The following is a 16,290-nucleotide window of genomic DNA, read 5'->3' as shown; positions in this document are numbered from 1 at the left end:
CCTTTTGGAAGTCTAAATACACTACGTCCACTGGTTCCCCTTTATCCACCTTATACGTTACTTCCTCAAAGAACTCCAGCAAATTTGTCAGACATGACTTCCCCTTCATAAAACCATGCTGACATTGTCCAATTAAATTATGATTATCCAAATGTCCTGTTACTGTCTCCTTAATAATGGACTCCAAAATTTTACCTACCACAGATGTTAGGCTAACCGGTCTATAGTTTCCAGCCTTCTGTCTACTGCCCTTTTTAAATAGGGGTGTTACATTAGCAGTTTTCCAGTCTGCCGGGACCTTTGCCGAGTCCAGGGAGTTTTGGAAAATTATTACCAATGCATCCACAATCCCTACCGCCACTTCCCTCAAGACCCTAGGATGTAAGCCATCAGGTCCAGGTGATTTATCCGCCTTGAGTCCCATTATTTTACCGAGTACCACTTCCTTAGTGATTTTGATTGTGTTTAGCTCCTCCCCCCCCCCTTTAGCCCCCTGTTTGTCCAGTGTTGGGATATTCTTAGTGTCTTCTACTGTAAAGACTGATGTAAAATATTCATTCAGTGTTTTTGCCATCTCCATATTTCCCACCATTAATTTCCCGGTCTCATCCTCTAAGGGACCAACATTTACTTTAGCCACCCTTTTTCTTTTTATATAACTATAAAAACTCTTACTATCTGTTTTTATATTTTTTGCTCTCAACCTCCCCTCCCCAATCAATCAATCAGGAAGATGTAGGCTGGGAGAAGACATTGTCAAAGAAAGAAAAGAGAGTCACATATGAAGAAGGTTACATCGTGGCGTTTTGCACAGATGTTGAACGCCACCAGGGTTATAGTGCAGAAGATCTACATTGTGCAAGGAAGGACTTTGCTAATACTACAAAAAAGACATTAAGTATAAATATAGGAAGCTATAACCGGCCTAGCTTCAATTATCTGTAGGATAAAGACACAAACTCCGCAGAGACATGCAAGTCTTTGCAACAAAACTGATTGCAATTGTAACAGATGAAGAAGAAATCCAGTAGCTGACCCTTAAGGTTGCATTATGATTTGAATTGAGTTAAAAAAGATCTGGAAGCTTGAGCTGGCAAGATCTTTGTCTTGCGAGGGTTGGTTATCCAAGAATAGTAGTGAAGAAGGAGTGATGACTAGGTGGAGAAATATTGCACACATTAGTCTGTACATTGATGTGAGCTAGTTTTTAACAAAAGCTACTGATATAATTTCTCTGCTACCACTTTGAAATAAACTCTATTAGCTCAGTATTAATGTTCCCTTAAGGCATAGCTGTTTAAATACTTGCTGTACCCAAGTCCCCAAGACTGTTTTAATCCTTAACCATTTGTTAACACAATGGAAACCTGTTTAGATTTAGAAAGTTAAGAATACATTTTTACTAGTTGTTAAGATGACAGTTTAATCATACTGTAACATGCAGAAAATAGGTTTGACCATTGTTGGCAAGGATGCATGCATCTAAATGGTTAGTAGGCCATGGCAGTTCACTTCTTGGTATTTTAGAAGACATAACAGTCCAATAAAGAATACGTTTTGAAGGTATATAAAAAAATTGAATTGTTAAAAGACACATTTAAGTGCGAAGGAAACAGGTAAATTGAAATTCAAACCAGCGAAACATGTTGTTGGGTGCCCCATAGAGAGAAAGACTTGCATTTATATAGCGCCTTTCACGGCCACAAGATGTCCCAAAGCGCTTTACAGTCAATAAAGTACATTTTGAAATGTAGTCACTGTTGTAATGTAGGAAACGCGGCAGCCAATTTGCACACAGCAAGCTCCCACAAACAGCAATGTGATAATGACCAGATAATCTGTGTTGCTGATGTTTATTGAGGGATAAATATTGGCCAGGACACCGGGGATAACTCCCCTGCTCTTCTTCGAAATAGTACCATGGGATCTTTTACATACACCCGAGAGAGCAGACAGGGCCTCGGTTTAATGTCTCATCTGAAAGACGGCACCTCCGACAGTGCAGCACTCGTTTAGTACTGCACTGGATTTTTGTGCTCAATATAAGGGAGTAATTGTACTCATCCACAAGGATCTGAATATTAAGGACAATAATGAGTAAGGGAGATATGTTAACTTAGGAACACGAGAGCAGTTAAGGTCAAGAATAGGCCAGCTACTGTAGCGAGGCACAGGCAGATTGCTGTAAGCAACATGTCCATGCCCTATGCTGATCAGCTTGAACTCTAGGCATGCTTTTCCTTGTCTCATTCCAGTTCTCAGACAGGACTGTCCTGGGCAGAGTGCGAGGGATCGGTGTCAGCGCCGTACCCACCCAGCTACCTGTGGTACCACTGGCTTGCATAATTTTTGGCCCATGCTGCAGGGTCGCTTGGCCCCGGGCTACTCAGCGTTTTATCAGGTCGGAGTCTCGTCTTGTCTGGTTGGCTGCTTGGTGTCTGGTACTCTGTATTAGACAGCTTTCAGTCAGATTCCTTCAGCATAACCCGGTTTTCCGATATTCCTCAAGTTGCAGAATCCTTGATGTGATTTTATCCTTATCTGATATTTCTCCCGACTCAGGTGGTCCAGGTATTCCTTCAGGAGCTGTGCGTCGGTGCTTGGAGTCTTATCGAGAATCAGGCTGCTCTTGTCCTGCAGAGTCAGCAGGAGTTGGCTCTGCTGCTTCATCCAGGGGCTGATTTGCATCAGCTTCACACTGTGGCTCAGTTGGGATGTCTTTGTGGAATCTCCAGACCCGAAGTGCATGACCAGAGAAGCTTCTTCTATCCCTTTTCACCATTTCAAAGCTGCCTTCTCTCTCCACTTCATGGTCCGGGTCTGTCTGCTGTTAATCCGGATTTGGCAGAAAACATTCTGCAGTGCCATCGTGCACAGGATTGATCGGGCTCTCAAACACCCATCAACTCCACCTTCAAATCACCACGTTTCCATAGAAACTATTCCCACTCATGCCGTCGCCGTGGCGGGAACCGAGCATCTATCTAAATGGCAATTATTCAGTGTTTGTTATTTTTTTCCTCCACATCCTCCTGAAAAAAGCACTTCAATTCAGCTTATATCATTACTGGATACATCAGTGGTATTGAGAGAGATATATTGGCTTGTTGCACATGTGGTGGTTGGAAAGCCCCATACAATGGAACTATACATTCCTTTCATCTGTTCCTTTGTTATTGGCATTTTTTAAGTGGTAAACTCACTAATAAACTTAGTGGCAGGTACAGCTGTTGCCACAACCTCAATCTGTGACCACTTACTTGAATCCCCGGGCCTTTCAACTGAATTGACCCAATCCATATTGAACCCTCTACTGCAAAGCTTTTTGATTCTTCAAGTTCAACAATGGTCTGTAACAGGGAAAATTGTTCTTTGAGATGTATGCAAGGCCTTCAGAGAGGCAAGATTATTGGACCAGAATTTGCTGTGAAAATAACCATTAAGCCAATGGCGCTCGCCGTTACTTATGCATAAATGGTACAGCAACTTCAGGTGAGGGGCCGATGTGCGGTTAAACACAGAAATCCAAAAGTTGCTGCCCGAGTTGCGCCGTTCCAGTGTTAGCTTCGCGAGAACGGCATCTCGCTGACTGCCTCGCCATTGAAATGCATTGAACGGCATGATGTTGCTGTACTTATGCGGTAGATACAAACTAAACTCGCCACAGAAAGTTAAGTCTTGACCATTTCAGTCTAAGTAAATATGTTAATTACTGCCAATCAACCTCTCCGGCTCTGAAAAATAACTATTACAAGTATGGAGTCTCATTCCTCCAGGAATTAATTGGAGTTGGAGATTTTTAAAATGTAAAATTTTTAACTTAATTTTTTTTTACTTTTCCTTTCTGTCTCTTTTTTCTCTCTCTCTCTTAATCCAATCTTTCTTCCCCTCTCTTTATTTATCTTTCTGTTCCTGATTTGACAGTGAATTCGCCCACTCTAATTTACACTCCCTTCTCAGTCCTTGTGCTGTTTATTTCACAATCTTTCAATCTGATGCACAGATGCTTGCCCTGTTTACTCAGGTCCCAGATCCCCTGTTTCCCTCGCAGCGCCGTCATCATGAAAGGATTCGCAAATTTCATGTCTCCCCTGAAGATTTACTTCTGACTTATTGGAGAAACCCTGGCTGGACTGAGTGTAAAATCCAGGGCTCCAGGGCCCAACAAGATGGCTGTGGTCAACCTCATGGCCAAGGCCTGCAAAGTTCAGGTTTGAACTGACAAAGAAGGAATGTTCCAGAAATTAGAAGGCAGACAGGCCTTCTGCATTTATGTATGAGAAGCAAACAGTGGCATTCGGGCCTCTGATTAAAACCCATCAAGGCCGTTTGCACAGATAATCAACGGGTAATAGCTGCATTCAGACCTTCGTTAGCTGACTTCATCACTGTTTGGAAACGATCAACGGGGCATTCAAACTGGAATGGCCCCATCACAAGACCAGTTACACAAAGGAAAACACTTATGGGACGTTTAAAAACCGATTAACCGGCCATCCAGGTCGATGGGCTCAGAACGGTTTCCTTTGTATAGACTTCAACACGTCCAGGTCAGACAGAAACAAGTTGATCTGGCGAGTGATAAGGGCTCCCAGAAAGGGGTATAAGTAGTCCCTTGGGAAGCCACATCTCTCTCTCTCTCGCCTGGACTCCGGTGCCCTGCCTTACCATCAAGAAGATCGACGACAAAGAGCCCATCCAGGAAGCAGGATACCGACAGTTACCTTTGAATCACTGGGGTATCTCTGCTCTGGGCGGTGATAACCCTAAAGACATCGGCGGGCAACGGGGCACGGAGCAGGCGTTCTAACATCCGAGACTGGTGAGCATAAACTTTCTGGCCCATCGCAAGACAACTTAGATAGGTGTAAAGGGTGGGAGTTAAGGGGATTGCTAAAATTGTCATTTTAGTCATTTTCCCTCGATGTGTCCATTTCTCCTCCCCCGCTAAGTGTAATTGTGTTACATACATAGTGATTTTCTCTGTATAGTGTTTAATTTTCTCTATTTTTAATAAACATTGGTTTTCTTTGCTCCAAACCACTGGTCTCGTTTTGTTTAGATCGCTGCTCGTAATAAGTCTGGTGGTCAGAACCAGAGGGGAAGCGATTCGAACCGCACGGGGCTGGGGCAGCTCAGGCACACGACTGACTGACCAGACAAAAACCCCAAACCAAAACCCCCTACAATCAGCTCACACTTGCAGCAACTTTCCATGCAAAAACTTTGAAAACCTAAACGCGCAAGGGCAAGTCTAACTAATGGCAGACACCATTACATGCCCTGCTACAGCAAATTATGGCCCATTGTATATGAGTGGGAGGATTCAGAAAAGGGTAAATTCAAAAGCAGTAAGAGAAATGTTAAGGCTGTAGAACAAATTAGTGATCTGGGTAAAGATAAGCACACAGAGAGATTAATAAAGGTAATAGAGCACCAGTGACTAAATTGGCATCAGGGAAAACAGAAAAAAGTTAAAGCTAAAGGTACGATATCTGAATGCACGAAGCATTCACAACAAAATAGATGAATTAATAGCACAGATAGAAATAAATGTGTTTGATTTAATAGCTATTACAGAGATGTGGATGCAGAGTGTCCGAGGTTGGGAACGAAATATTCCAGGATGTTTGACTTTTAGAAGAGACAGGCAGAATGGAAAAGGAGGAGGCGTAGCCCTGATAATAAAGGAGGGGATAAAGACAGTAAAGAGAAAGGATCTTGGCTCGGAAAAACAAAATGTAGAATCAGTTTGGGTGGAGCTAAGAAACAACAAGGGGCAGAAAACACTAGTGGGAGTAGTCTGTAGGCCTCCTAACAGTAGTTGTAGTGTCAGGCAGAGTATAAATCAGGAAATTAGAGATGCATGTAACAGGGGTAATACGGTAATCATGGGGGACTTTAACTTTCATATAGACTGGGCAAACCAAATTTGCAGTAATAGTGCAGAGGAAGAGTTCATAGAATGCATTCAAGATAGTTTTCTAAGATCAATATGTCGAGGAACCTACTAGGGAATTGGCTATTTTAGATCTAGTATTGTGCAATGAGACAGGGTTAATTAATAACCTTGTAGTAAAGGAGCCTCTGGGGAGCAGTGATCATAATATGATAGAATTTTATGTTGCATTTGAGAGTGATTTAGTTAAGTCTGAAACTAGGGTCCTAAATATGAACAAAACAAACGACATAGGTATGAAAGGCGAGTTGGCTAAGGTAGGTTGGGAAATTAGATTAAAAGATATGACAGTAGAAAAGCAATGGCAAACATTTAAAGAAATCATTCATAAATCGCAACAAATATACATTCCCTTAAGGAACAAAAACACCATGGGAAAAATGGTCTACCCGTGGCTAACAAGAGAAATTAAAGATAGTACTAGATTAAAGGAACAGGCCTATAATGTTGCCAAAAGTAGTAAGCCTGAGGATTGGGAGGATTTTAGAATTCAACAAAGGAGGACCAAGAAATTGATCAAGGGAAAATAGAAGAGTAAATTAGCAAGAGACATAAAAACAGACTGTGAAAGCTTCTATAGGTATGTAAAAAGGAAAAGATTAGCGAAAGTAAACGTGGGTCCCTTACAGGCTAAAACAGAAGAAATTATAATGGGGAATAAGGAAATGGCAGTGAAATTAAACAAACACTTTGGCCGCAATTTTGCCGGCGCTCAGAGGGCGGGTCGGGAGTAAAAATCCAAATGATTGCAAAGTTGTGTGGAGGCGGGATGGCAAAGTGTCGGGTCTGCGAGTCCCGATCAGACCAGAGACCAAACGGTGGGAGAGGCAGTTAACAGCGCGTCAGCAACTCGCTGAATTGTTGACAGCTGCTCCTGCAGCATAAAAGTGGACCTGCAACATGGCTGACTGTCAGATGGCAGAATTGTGTGTTTTGAAACACATTTTGCAGGTCTATTGAGCTTGTAAGTGTTTAAGCCGAGATCCATATGCACTGTGACCTCCTTGGAAAGCCCTCTCCCCATATTGACTGAGCGCTTAGAACATCTTTTCCTCAACTGAGATATATACCAGCGGAATGGGAACCATTTATACCCGCTCATCCTGGTCCTCAGAATCGGAGGAACAGCAGTCGTGGCAGCAGCAACAACAGGAGCGCCAACCTTCTCCTCAGCCACCTGATGCTGCACAGGGCAAAGGGCGTAGGTGCAGGGCTGCACCGCGCTGCAGGAGATACCCCTAACACAGGGTTTACAGGCAGAAGATGAGCTTCCTCACCATCAGTGAGCAGCAGTGCCAAAGAAGGCTGAGACTTTCGCGAGAGGTAGTCGCTGACATCTTCACAATGCTGCACCAACACCTGGAGCCCAGAGGAGTGGGTGGACACTCCTTACAGATGAAAGGTGCCCTGACCCCTCACTGTGCAACTTCCATTTGAGCACACATAGGCCAAGTCTTTGAATCTTTGCTACATTTAAAATCACGATAACAAACGTTACTTTGTATGAAATCAAAACACCCAATTGGCTACCCTTGTGACTATTTGTGTGTTAACTTTCTCTTACGTGTGCTTCTACGTGGTGCTTCCTGTGGCTTCAGCAGATGTGTAGAGGCACCTTGCTCACTTCTATGCTGCACCTGTTTAAGACACCTTTGGCGGGCATCCTCTGGGTTTGGGAGCCTGGGATGAGGGGGCCAAATGTAATATATCCAAGTTTGCTGATGATAGGTGGGAATGTAAGTTGTGAGGAGGATGCAAAGAGGCTGCAAGGGGCTATAGACAGGTTAAGCAAGTGGGCAGGAACATGACAAATGGAATATAATGTGGAGAAATGTGAAGTTATCCATAGAAAATCAGAGTATTTTTTTAAATGGTTAGTGTTCAGAGGGACCTGGGTGTCCTTGTACACTAATGGCTGAAGTTAATATGCAGGTACAGCAAGCAATTAAGAAAGCAAATGGTATGTTGGCCTTTATTACAAAAGGATATGAGTATAAGAGTAAAGAAGTCTTACTGCAATTATATAGGGCCTTGGTGAGGCCACACCTGGAGTATTGTCTACAGTTTTGGTCTCCTTACCTAAGGAAGGATATACTTGTCATAGAGGGAGTGCAACGAAGGTTCACCAGACTGATTCCTGGGATGGGGGGGTTGTCCTATGAGAAGAGATTGAGTAGACTAGGCCTATATTCTCGAGAGTTTAGAAGAATGAGAGGTGATCTCATTGAAACATACAACATTCTTAGAGGACTTGACAGGGTAAATGCAGGGAGGCTGTTTGCCCTGGCTGGGGAGTCTAGAACCAGGGGCCACAGTCTCAGAATAAGGCCATTTAGGACTGAGATGAGGAGAAATGTCTTCACTCAGAGGGTGGTAAATCGTTGGAATTCTCTACCCAGAGGGCTGTGGAGGCTCAGTTGTTGAGTATATTCAAGGCAGAGATCGATAGATTTTTGGATATTAAGGGAATCAAGGGATATGGGGATAGTTCAGGAAAGTGGAATGGAGGTAGAAGATCAGCCATGATCTTATTGAATGGCGGAGCAGGCTCGAATGGCCGAATGGCCGACTCCTGCTCCTATTTCTTATGTTATGAGTCAGGTAGGGAATAAACTAAGCTACTTTGCTTGAACAGAGCACCAAATTGGAACAAGTGCATGGATTGAATAGTGACCAATAGCTCTAGAACTGGTATATGTTTAATGTCCTGATGCCACGTAAACTTTTAGGCCTAGATCCACATATTATGAACATAGTTAGAAAGGAGGATTTTTCTTGCCATATATGCCAACAAAAGTTGAAATAAGTGCAAACACCAGTTGGTTCAATTATCAATGGTATGTTTGCTCAGTTCTGTGCTAAAATTATATAGGGCAGACTTTGCATCAACTTCAGTTTAGTTGAGAAATTTACAGCATAGAAGGAAGTTTGTTCTCTTTCTCCTCTCCTGAAGCCATTCAGCTCATCGTGTCTGTTCTGGCTCTTTGCTAAAGCAATTTAAAACTATTGCCACTGTACTGCTCTCACCAGATAGTCTTGTTGGAACTGTAAGCTTCAAGTCACTGTTTGGAGCTATGGATGCTACAGTAGGAGGTGCAGAGTATCCTTGAAAAGCCACTGGAACTTAAAAGTTTATCGTTCTTTCAGTTCAAGAATTGTGATATGTTCACGTACCTAGATACAGGAAACTCTTTGGTATCCGGCACTGACGGGACCGGCGTGTTGCCGGTTGATCAAAAATTCCGGATGACGGAGAGGGTTATCTACCGAGGCTATTTTTAACAAACAAAAATTTTAAATGTCAAGAAATGTGCAGTATACAGTAATTGGGTGCTCACCTACAGAATGTTGTGTTAAATGGATGGTGGAAGATGCTTGATTAAGTACAGTACTGCCAGTTGAGGGTAATGCAATGCAATGACTACTAGCAGCGTGGGAGACACACAGTACCCCTGTAAAATGGCAGATCAGAAGAGACTACCGGCAGCGCGGGAGAGTCAGATTCCTGTTACAGGGGTATTGAGGTGTTCCGACTTCCGACAGTGCCAAGAAGCCGAGTAGTGGCAGTTTGGAGAACTACCCCCACTGACTAACTCGGCCACCACGGGAGACTCGGACTCAGCAACATTGCCGGTTATTGAGGTGTTGTTTTCGGAGTGAGATTTTGCCGGTTAATAGAGAATTCCGGATATTTAGATGCCGCTTAAATGAGAGTTTCCTGTACTGTACTGTAGCGGTTATTTCTAACTTGAGGAATAATGTATAATATGTTATCCCTAACAGCATGCCAGAAGAAAGGCGAGTAGCAGCATCCCTCAACATCAAGGCAGCATTTGGCCCAGTATGGAACCAAGGAGCACTAGTAAAACTGAGGTCAATGGGAGTCAAGGGAAAAACCTTCAAGTGGCTGTAGTCATTCCTGATACAGGAAACTTTGTGCTATCCGGAGGTGAGCTATCCGGCAATCTGGAGCCACCGGCAAAAATCAGCAGCCGTTTTTTATTCTTTTTGTTTGTTTTTTTTTGCTTTGTTTGAACAGTCAAGCTGTGCAAGGTCTGTAGCTATAGCAACAGCTTCAGCTACAGAGCTTGCAGGCCACACCCAAGTGTTTAGAAGCTGTTGCTAAGCAACAGTGTTTGTTGTCAAATACGGAGATAAGAATCTCCGTATCTCTCAACATTAACACTGGAGAGTATGGCAGTTTTGAGGCAACGGCAGCAGCTCGGTCCCGTGGGTGCCGGATAGCACAAAGTTTCCTGTACAAGGATGTCCGTGGTTGTTGGAAGCCCCAGGATATAGCTGCTGGAGTTCCACAAAGCAGCGTCCTTTCCCCAATCATCTCCAGCTGCTTTTTCAATGACTTCCCTCCAACATAAGGTCAGAAGTGGGGCTGTTCGCTGACAATTCAACAGTATGCAGCTCCATTCACAACTCCTCCAATAATGAAGCAGCCCGTACCAGCATATTGCAGGACCAGGACAATATTCAGATTTGCACCGCCAGTCAGTGACCATTCCAAAAAGAAAAGGCCAAACCACCTCCCCTGATCTTCAACTGTACCACCATCATAGAATCCTCCACCATCAACATGCTAGGGATCACCAGTGACCAGATGCTGAACTGGAGCAGCAATATCAACAACATGGCTAACAAGAGTAGGGCAGAATCTGGGTACTCTGCAATGAGCTGCTCACTTAATGGCCCTGCAAAGCCTCTCCATAAGGCTCAAGTCAGGAGTGTAAAGAAATACTTACCACGCACCTCGCTGGGTGGCCTCACATCACCGCTCAGGAAGCTCAACACCATCAAGAACTGAGGGTCCAGTTCATCCGATGTCCAGAAGGCAGCAACCTTCTCAGGGAAACTAGGGATGATCAATAAATGTGCCCTTGCTAACATCGCCCACATCCCAAGAACAAATTTAAGAAAATTATTAGACTGGCAATATCTTGGGAAAAAAATAGAAGAATTGCATTTTGTTATAAGGAACATTAATGAACATTTGAATATGCAAATTATGTCAGATTAGCCATTTTAAGGTTATTCTTTGGGATAGAAATACTATCCAAATTTTATAAACTAAAGATTTATGTTTTTGTTTTTTTAGACAAGTCTGGCTGCACAAAGTTTGGTAAACTAATATATATGTGAAAATTATATTTGCCCCAATACTATAATGGCCCAGAAATTCAGGTCTCCACGGGTGAGTACGCACAGGGTACTCACCCGTAAGCCTAACGAAAGTGCCGGTTTCCTGCAAGCACTGCGCATGCGCGGGAAACCGGCACTTCCGTTCCCCTGAAAGCAGGGGTTCAGAGGTCGAACGCGTGCACGGGAGAGGCTGCGCGTGCGCATCGAACTTACTTTTTGTTCCAGGTTTCTCCGGGAAGGTAAGTCTCCAGAAGTTACACATTTAAAAAGCAGGCGTAAGGCTTGCTTTTTACAAGGTAAGTGGTGAATTAATTAAAATTAAAACATTTTTTCCACAGGTTTATTATTTTTAAATACTTTAAAGCAAGGTAAGTTTATTTTTAGCCCTGTTAGAAAAAAAAAATTTCAAAAATTTAAAATATTGTTTAAAAGTTATCATGTAATTTATAGTTTATTTTTAAAAATGTGATTTAAAAAAATTTTTATTTGAAGATTTAGTGATGTTTTGGGGCCCGTAGTATTTATAAGTTTTGACAGCTCTTCCTGTCAAACTTATGAATGGAGCATTCCCTGCTCCGGTTGGCTCCCCATGGCCCATGTGATCCCAGGGGACGCATCGAACTAACTGCACCCCTGGGATACGCAAGCACTGCGCGCCGGCAGCTGGAGCAGGCCCAGGATCGGAATTCCACGGGGGCCCACAGCACAACGGCCGGCGCGCTAGGCAAGTGCAGGTCAGGGGCTTACACCCGCGGGAAGCCCCCGACCCGAATTTCTGGGCCATTAAAGCATTTTGTTCTATTGCAGAGGCTAGCAATATGATCCTTGTAGGATACAATGCTGTCTGCATATTTAAATACTGCAGTTATTATCTCTCACCTTGAGAAACGCTATAAACACACATATGCACAATAAATTAAACCATAGATACATTCAGCAAGATTAGCTTTAGCAAGTTGATTTACATATTTAAGTCTATTCTGCTTATCTCACGTTACCACTCCTGCTTCCTACCACAATAAAACTTTATGAGAAAGGGGATAGGCAGACAATAGAATCTTCCACAGCTGACAATATCTCTGCTTTATTTTCATCTCACTATTGTTGTGCTATATATCCTTTAATAAACACATCAGCATCCACTTTTCCCAAGCAGAAATTTAAAAAAAATCTCTTTATGCATTGTACAGTATTTTTTTTAAACCCTTTTTCGTTATGTTGTCTTCTCTTGGGTCCCGCATACCCACATCTGATCCTGCAGCCTCTACCAATTCCGCTATACACCTCGCCACCAGGAACTAGGCAAATAGCTCAGAGTGGCTGGACTACCCATTTTCTCCTTCTCACTCTTGCAAAGCTACTAACACTTGCTCAATATTTCTTCTACCAGTGCAAAGCATATTTACTCCAATATATTGCTCCACCATGTTAACAAGATATATGGTCACCATAGGAGCTATAGTGTATCAACACATCACACATGGTTCAAGGAGCAATGGGTTTTCTTTCACACTGGACCATTTTCATGGTCCTGGTCTGAACTTCTCACATCTAAAGCACAGACCAATCTTTTGTCACAATCTGTCACATCACTTTAGTTCTCTCACTTGCCTGCACATCCCTTCATTCTAGTCAATGTTATTTTCTCTATCATGCTTATCGCAGTTTTCTTAATGGTCTTGCAGCCTTGGTCACCAAATCTTCGATCACCAGATTTCTCCCTCTCCAGGTGTCCTTCCTCAAATTCTGTCCACCAACCCCAATCCAGAGCTGCCAAGATAAGACTAAGAGCTGATGTTGAGTATAATGGTCAACAGCTGCTTCAGACATCAGTCCTCTGTTACATAGAATTTACAGCACAGAAGCAAGGCATTCGACCCAACTGGTCTGTGCTGGTGTTTATGCTCCACACAAGCCTCCTCCCACCCCCCCTTCATCTAACCCGATCAGCATATCCTTCTATTCCTTTCTCCCTCATGTACTTATCTAGCTTCCCCTTAAATGCATCTATGCAATTCGCCTCAACCACTCCGTGTGGTAGCAAGTTCCATATTCTAACCATATTCTAACCCCGCCCCCCGATGTCCCGAGCCCCGCCCTCCCGAGGCCCGATCTCACGAGCGCCGCGTCCCGCCCCCCGATCTCCCGAGCGCCGATCTCCCGAGGCCCGACCTCCCGAACCTCACCCCCCCCACCCCCCGATCTCCGCTGGCTTCAAGAGCAGAGAGACGCCGCCGCGCAACCTACCGCGTGAGGCCCGGCCGGACTCAAGTCACGCACGCTGACTCCTGCCCCACCCGCTTTACTAACATGGCGGCGGTGGCGACGCTCGGCTCAGGCCTGCCCCCTCCAGCCTTCACAAAGATGGCGGCGATTGCGAGCCGCTTGTTCAGCGCGACGGGAGGTGCCTAGCTCGGGCGTGGCTGGGCAACAGAGGCCCAGGCTTACAGGCCTGGAAAAACGGTTAAAGGTAGGAAAATTCTAGATGTTACAGAAAAGATTTACAAATTAATTAACTTTTTTTAAAAACAATTTGTGTTTTAAAAGCAACTTTTTTTTTGCTGGAAATGTAGATTTGAAAAGAAACACGCAGAAACCGGGAAAAAGAAATGAAAAGTTTGGAATCAAGATGGTGGCGACTCACCTCGGTTCAGAACGATAAGGCCCGCCCACACCGAAGCGTAGGATTGGTCAATCGTCCCGTCACTCGGCTCTATGAGGGCCCGCCCGCAGGCGCCAGGAACCCGCCCCCGCCACGCAGCGATTGGTCGACCGTCGGGTCGCTCGACCGTACGATTGGTCGACCTCGACGTCACTCGATGCTAATGAGTGGATAATGAGCGGAATGTTGAACATTTTTTGGATACCGCGGGCGCAATTTTTGTCTGGCCGAAACGTAAATACGCTTATGACGGTTCTGGAATCGTAAGCTTTCTTTCGATGTAACACACGTGTAGGTATGCTCTATAACTTTCGAGTTTATTCAATACAGACAGACAGACAGACGGAATGACAGACAGAAGAAAAAACGGTTATTTTTAAAACCGAAAGCTACACAATGTGACATAAAATAACATATTCAACAGCAGTAGCTTAACAATAAACAGACCATTTCGGATTAACTATCCAATCTATTTAGCTTTGTGCTTTATGAGATCTTAGATAGGTAGGTTACCACTACTCAGTCCTAAGACACTGTACGGTTTAATATACTGAACTTAAGTTATCACTGTCACTTTTTATTTTACCAAGAATACTCATGAAAAAGTATAACTGAAATCAATTTAATTAAAACGAAAATGATTACTAAAAAGGAGTATTTTCAATGTAAAATATTTCCCCAAATATAATTACAACTGAAGAAAAATTGAAAGTTCCTGCTAGAAGATAGCCTCGATTTTGCAAGTGATTTCTCCTCACCACTCCACAGAGATTCACTATTTCAGATTTTTGTTGGCACGCAGTCCAATTTGATCACATATATTACCAGCACAGTCAGTGAATGGCCGAGGACTTGCTTCAGCATAATGTGAAGGTATTCGAGCGAGGAACAATTATGTGCTGGAAACTCCAGTGTACTGTGACTTTTGCAAGCATTATTTCGGTGTAAATAAAATACATGAAATAAAGCGTTAACTGCAATGAAAATATGCATTTACATATATTGAGACTAGTGAATACCCAAGAGGTTCCAGTCTAATTAAGGTTCATCATAAACCATAAGAGTTAATCTGGAGGAGGGTGAGCTTAATGAATAAAATCGCTTTTCATATTCCATTGCTTTACAATGTTTAAGTTTCAGTTATAAACGGTTTGAGATTTCGTGTTGTGATTTAGGATGTCCAAATCCTTCTATCAGAATGCTGCTTCATAATCCCGCCTTGTTTTATTAATATGTACGCATACAGTATTTCCTTTAGAGTTAGAAATCGTGTTATCTATTTCTTAATGGTGTCAGAATAGTTTTACCATCTCAATGCTATTATCCTCAAAAGGGTATTCACACCTTTGTGCATTATTCTTAATAGTATTACAAGGGTATTATTTACATGTAAACAGATATTCAGTGGTTTACCATAAATACTCCTCATAACTACTGTTCATCCTTGAAATTTCCAACCATACTAGAGGTCAATGTAGAGAAACAGAATTTCTAAGTTGTTAATCTTTGGGTAATTTCCCTTGAGACATCTTTGATTGTGCAGAACATTCACATTTCAGTAGTTATCAATGGTGCTGCAATCATTTTACTGCCCTACTTCCAATCTTCAGAGCAACACACTACAGCCAAGCAGCAAATCTAGAATGTCATTAGCAATGTAAAGATCCTTCTCCAAATTATACACCAGTACGTTACTGTTTCAGGACAATGGCAGGATATGTTGTCAGAAATCAGAAAGGGGAACTGTGCAAGTGAATGGAATTTTAAATATTCCATTTCAATCATCCAATTTTAAAGAGAGTCAATAATATTGGGAAAGCTGATAACATCTCATATCTACATTTGTATCCTGGCAAAATAACATCACAAAATGAGATGAATGGGTAAATTTGCATTTTCTTTTGGGTTTCAAGCAAGGTAACCGTCAGCTGTTGTAACGAACCTGGGACGCTAACCAGTGGACATAATTCTCAAGTGTCCCGAACACAGTTTTGATGTAATAGAGAGATGTCACCTCTGGACCAGTTCATCAACGCCAATTTCCACTGCAACAAATTGATGCAGCAGTTCCTCCAGCAAGATCATTCTTGCTCTGCACTAGCTCCTGCGCTCTACTGTCCTTTGGCCCATCCTGTGTTTGATTGGTAATACCCATGGGTGATGGCCCCTGTGCTGATGTGTTCAATCCTTGATCGGGCAAGACTGCCCTCTGCTGTGCAAACAGGTTTTCTTTCTGCCCTTGAATGCACAGCAGTCTGTTTCGAGCCAGGCAACCTGGTAACACACCCACACCACTTTACGTTAATACTTTAGCTGGTCGTTCCCCTCTAGAACTCTACATCTGCTATGACCATAAATTTTAAAGAGAGCACCATCCTTAGTAAGCCAGCAATCCTTTGTCAGGAAGCTCAAACACAGGCTAGCAAACCATGCTCATCACCCCTAATGTGATCTACCCTCAATACAAGTCACAGCACACAAATGCGTTTGACAAGGCCACACCACCTTAGTGAACTCA

At 43.1% G+C, this 16,290-nt stretch overlaps 1 long non-coding RNA gene across 1 annotated transcript in view; it reads right to left on the bottom strand.

Moving 5' to 3' along the window:
- LOC147112297 (uncharacterized) overlaps nt 1–16,290 on the bottom strand; it is a 260,202-nt gene that overhangs the window by 243,007 nt on the left and 905 nt on the right. The gene's annotated exons all lie outside the window — the stretch shown is intronic.

The sequence above is a fragment of the Somniosus microcephalus genome, chromosome 9, assembly GCF_052327205.1.
Source record: "Somniosus microcephalus isolate GS21.2 chromosome 9, FLI_Smic_1.0, whole genome shotgun sequence".
In the NCBI taxonomy this organism is placed as follows: domain Eukaryota; kingdom Metazoa; phylum Chordata; class Chondrichthyes; order Squaliformes; family Somniosidae; genus Somniosus; species Somniosus microcephalus.
This window is presented reverse-complemented; position numbering and strand designations above follow the sequence as displayed.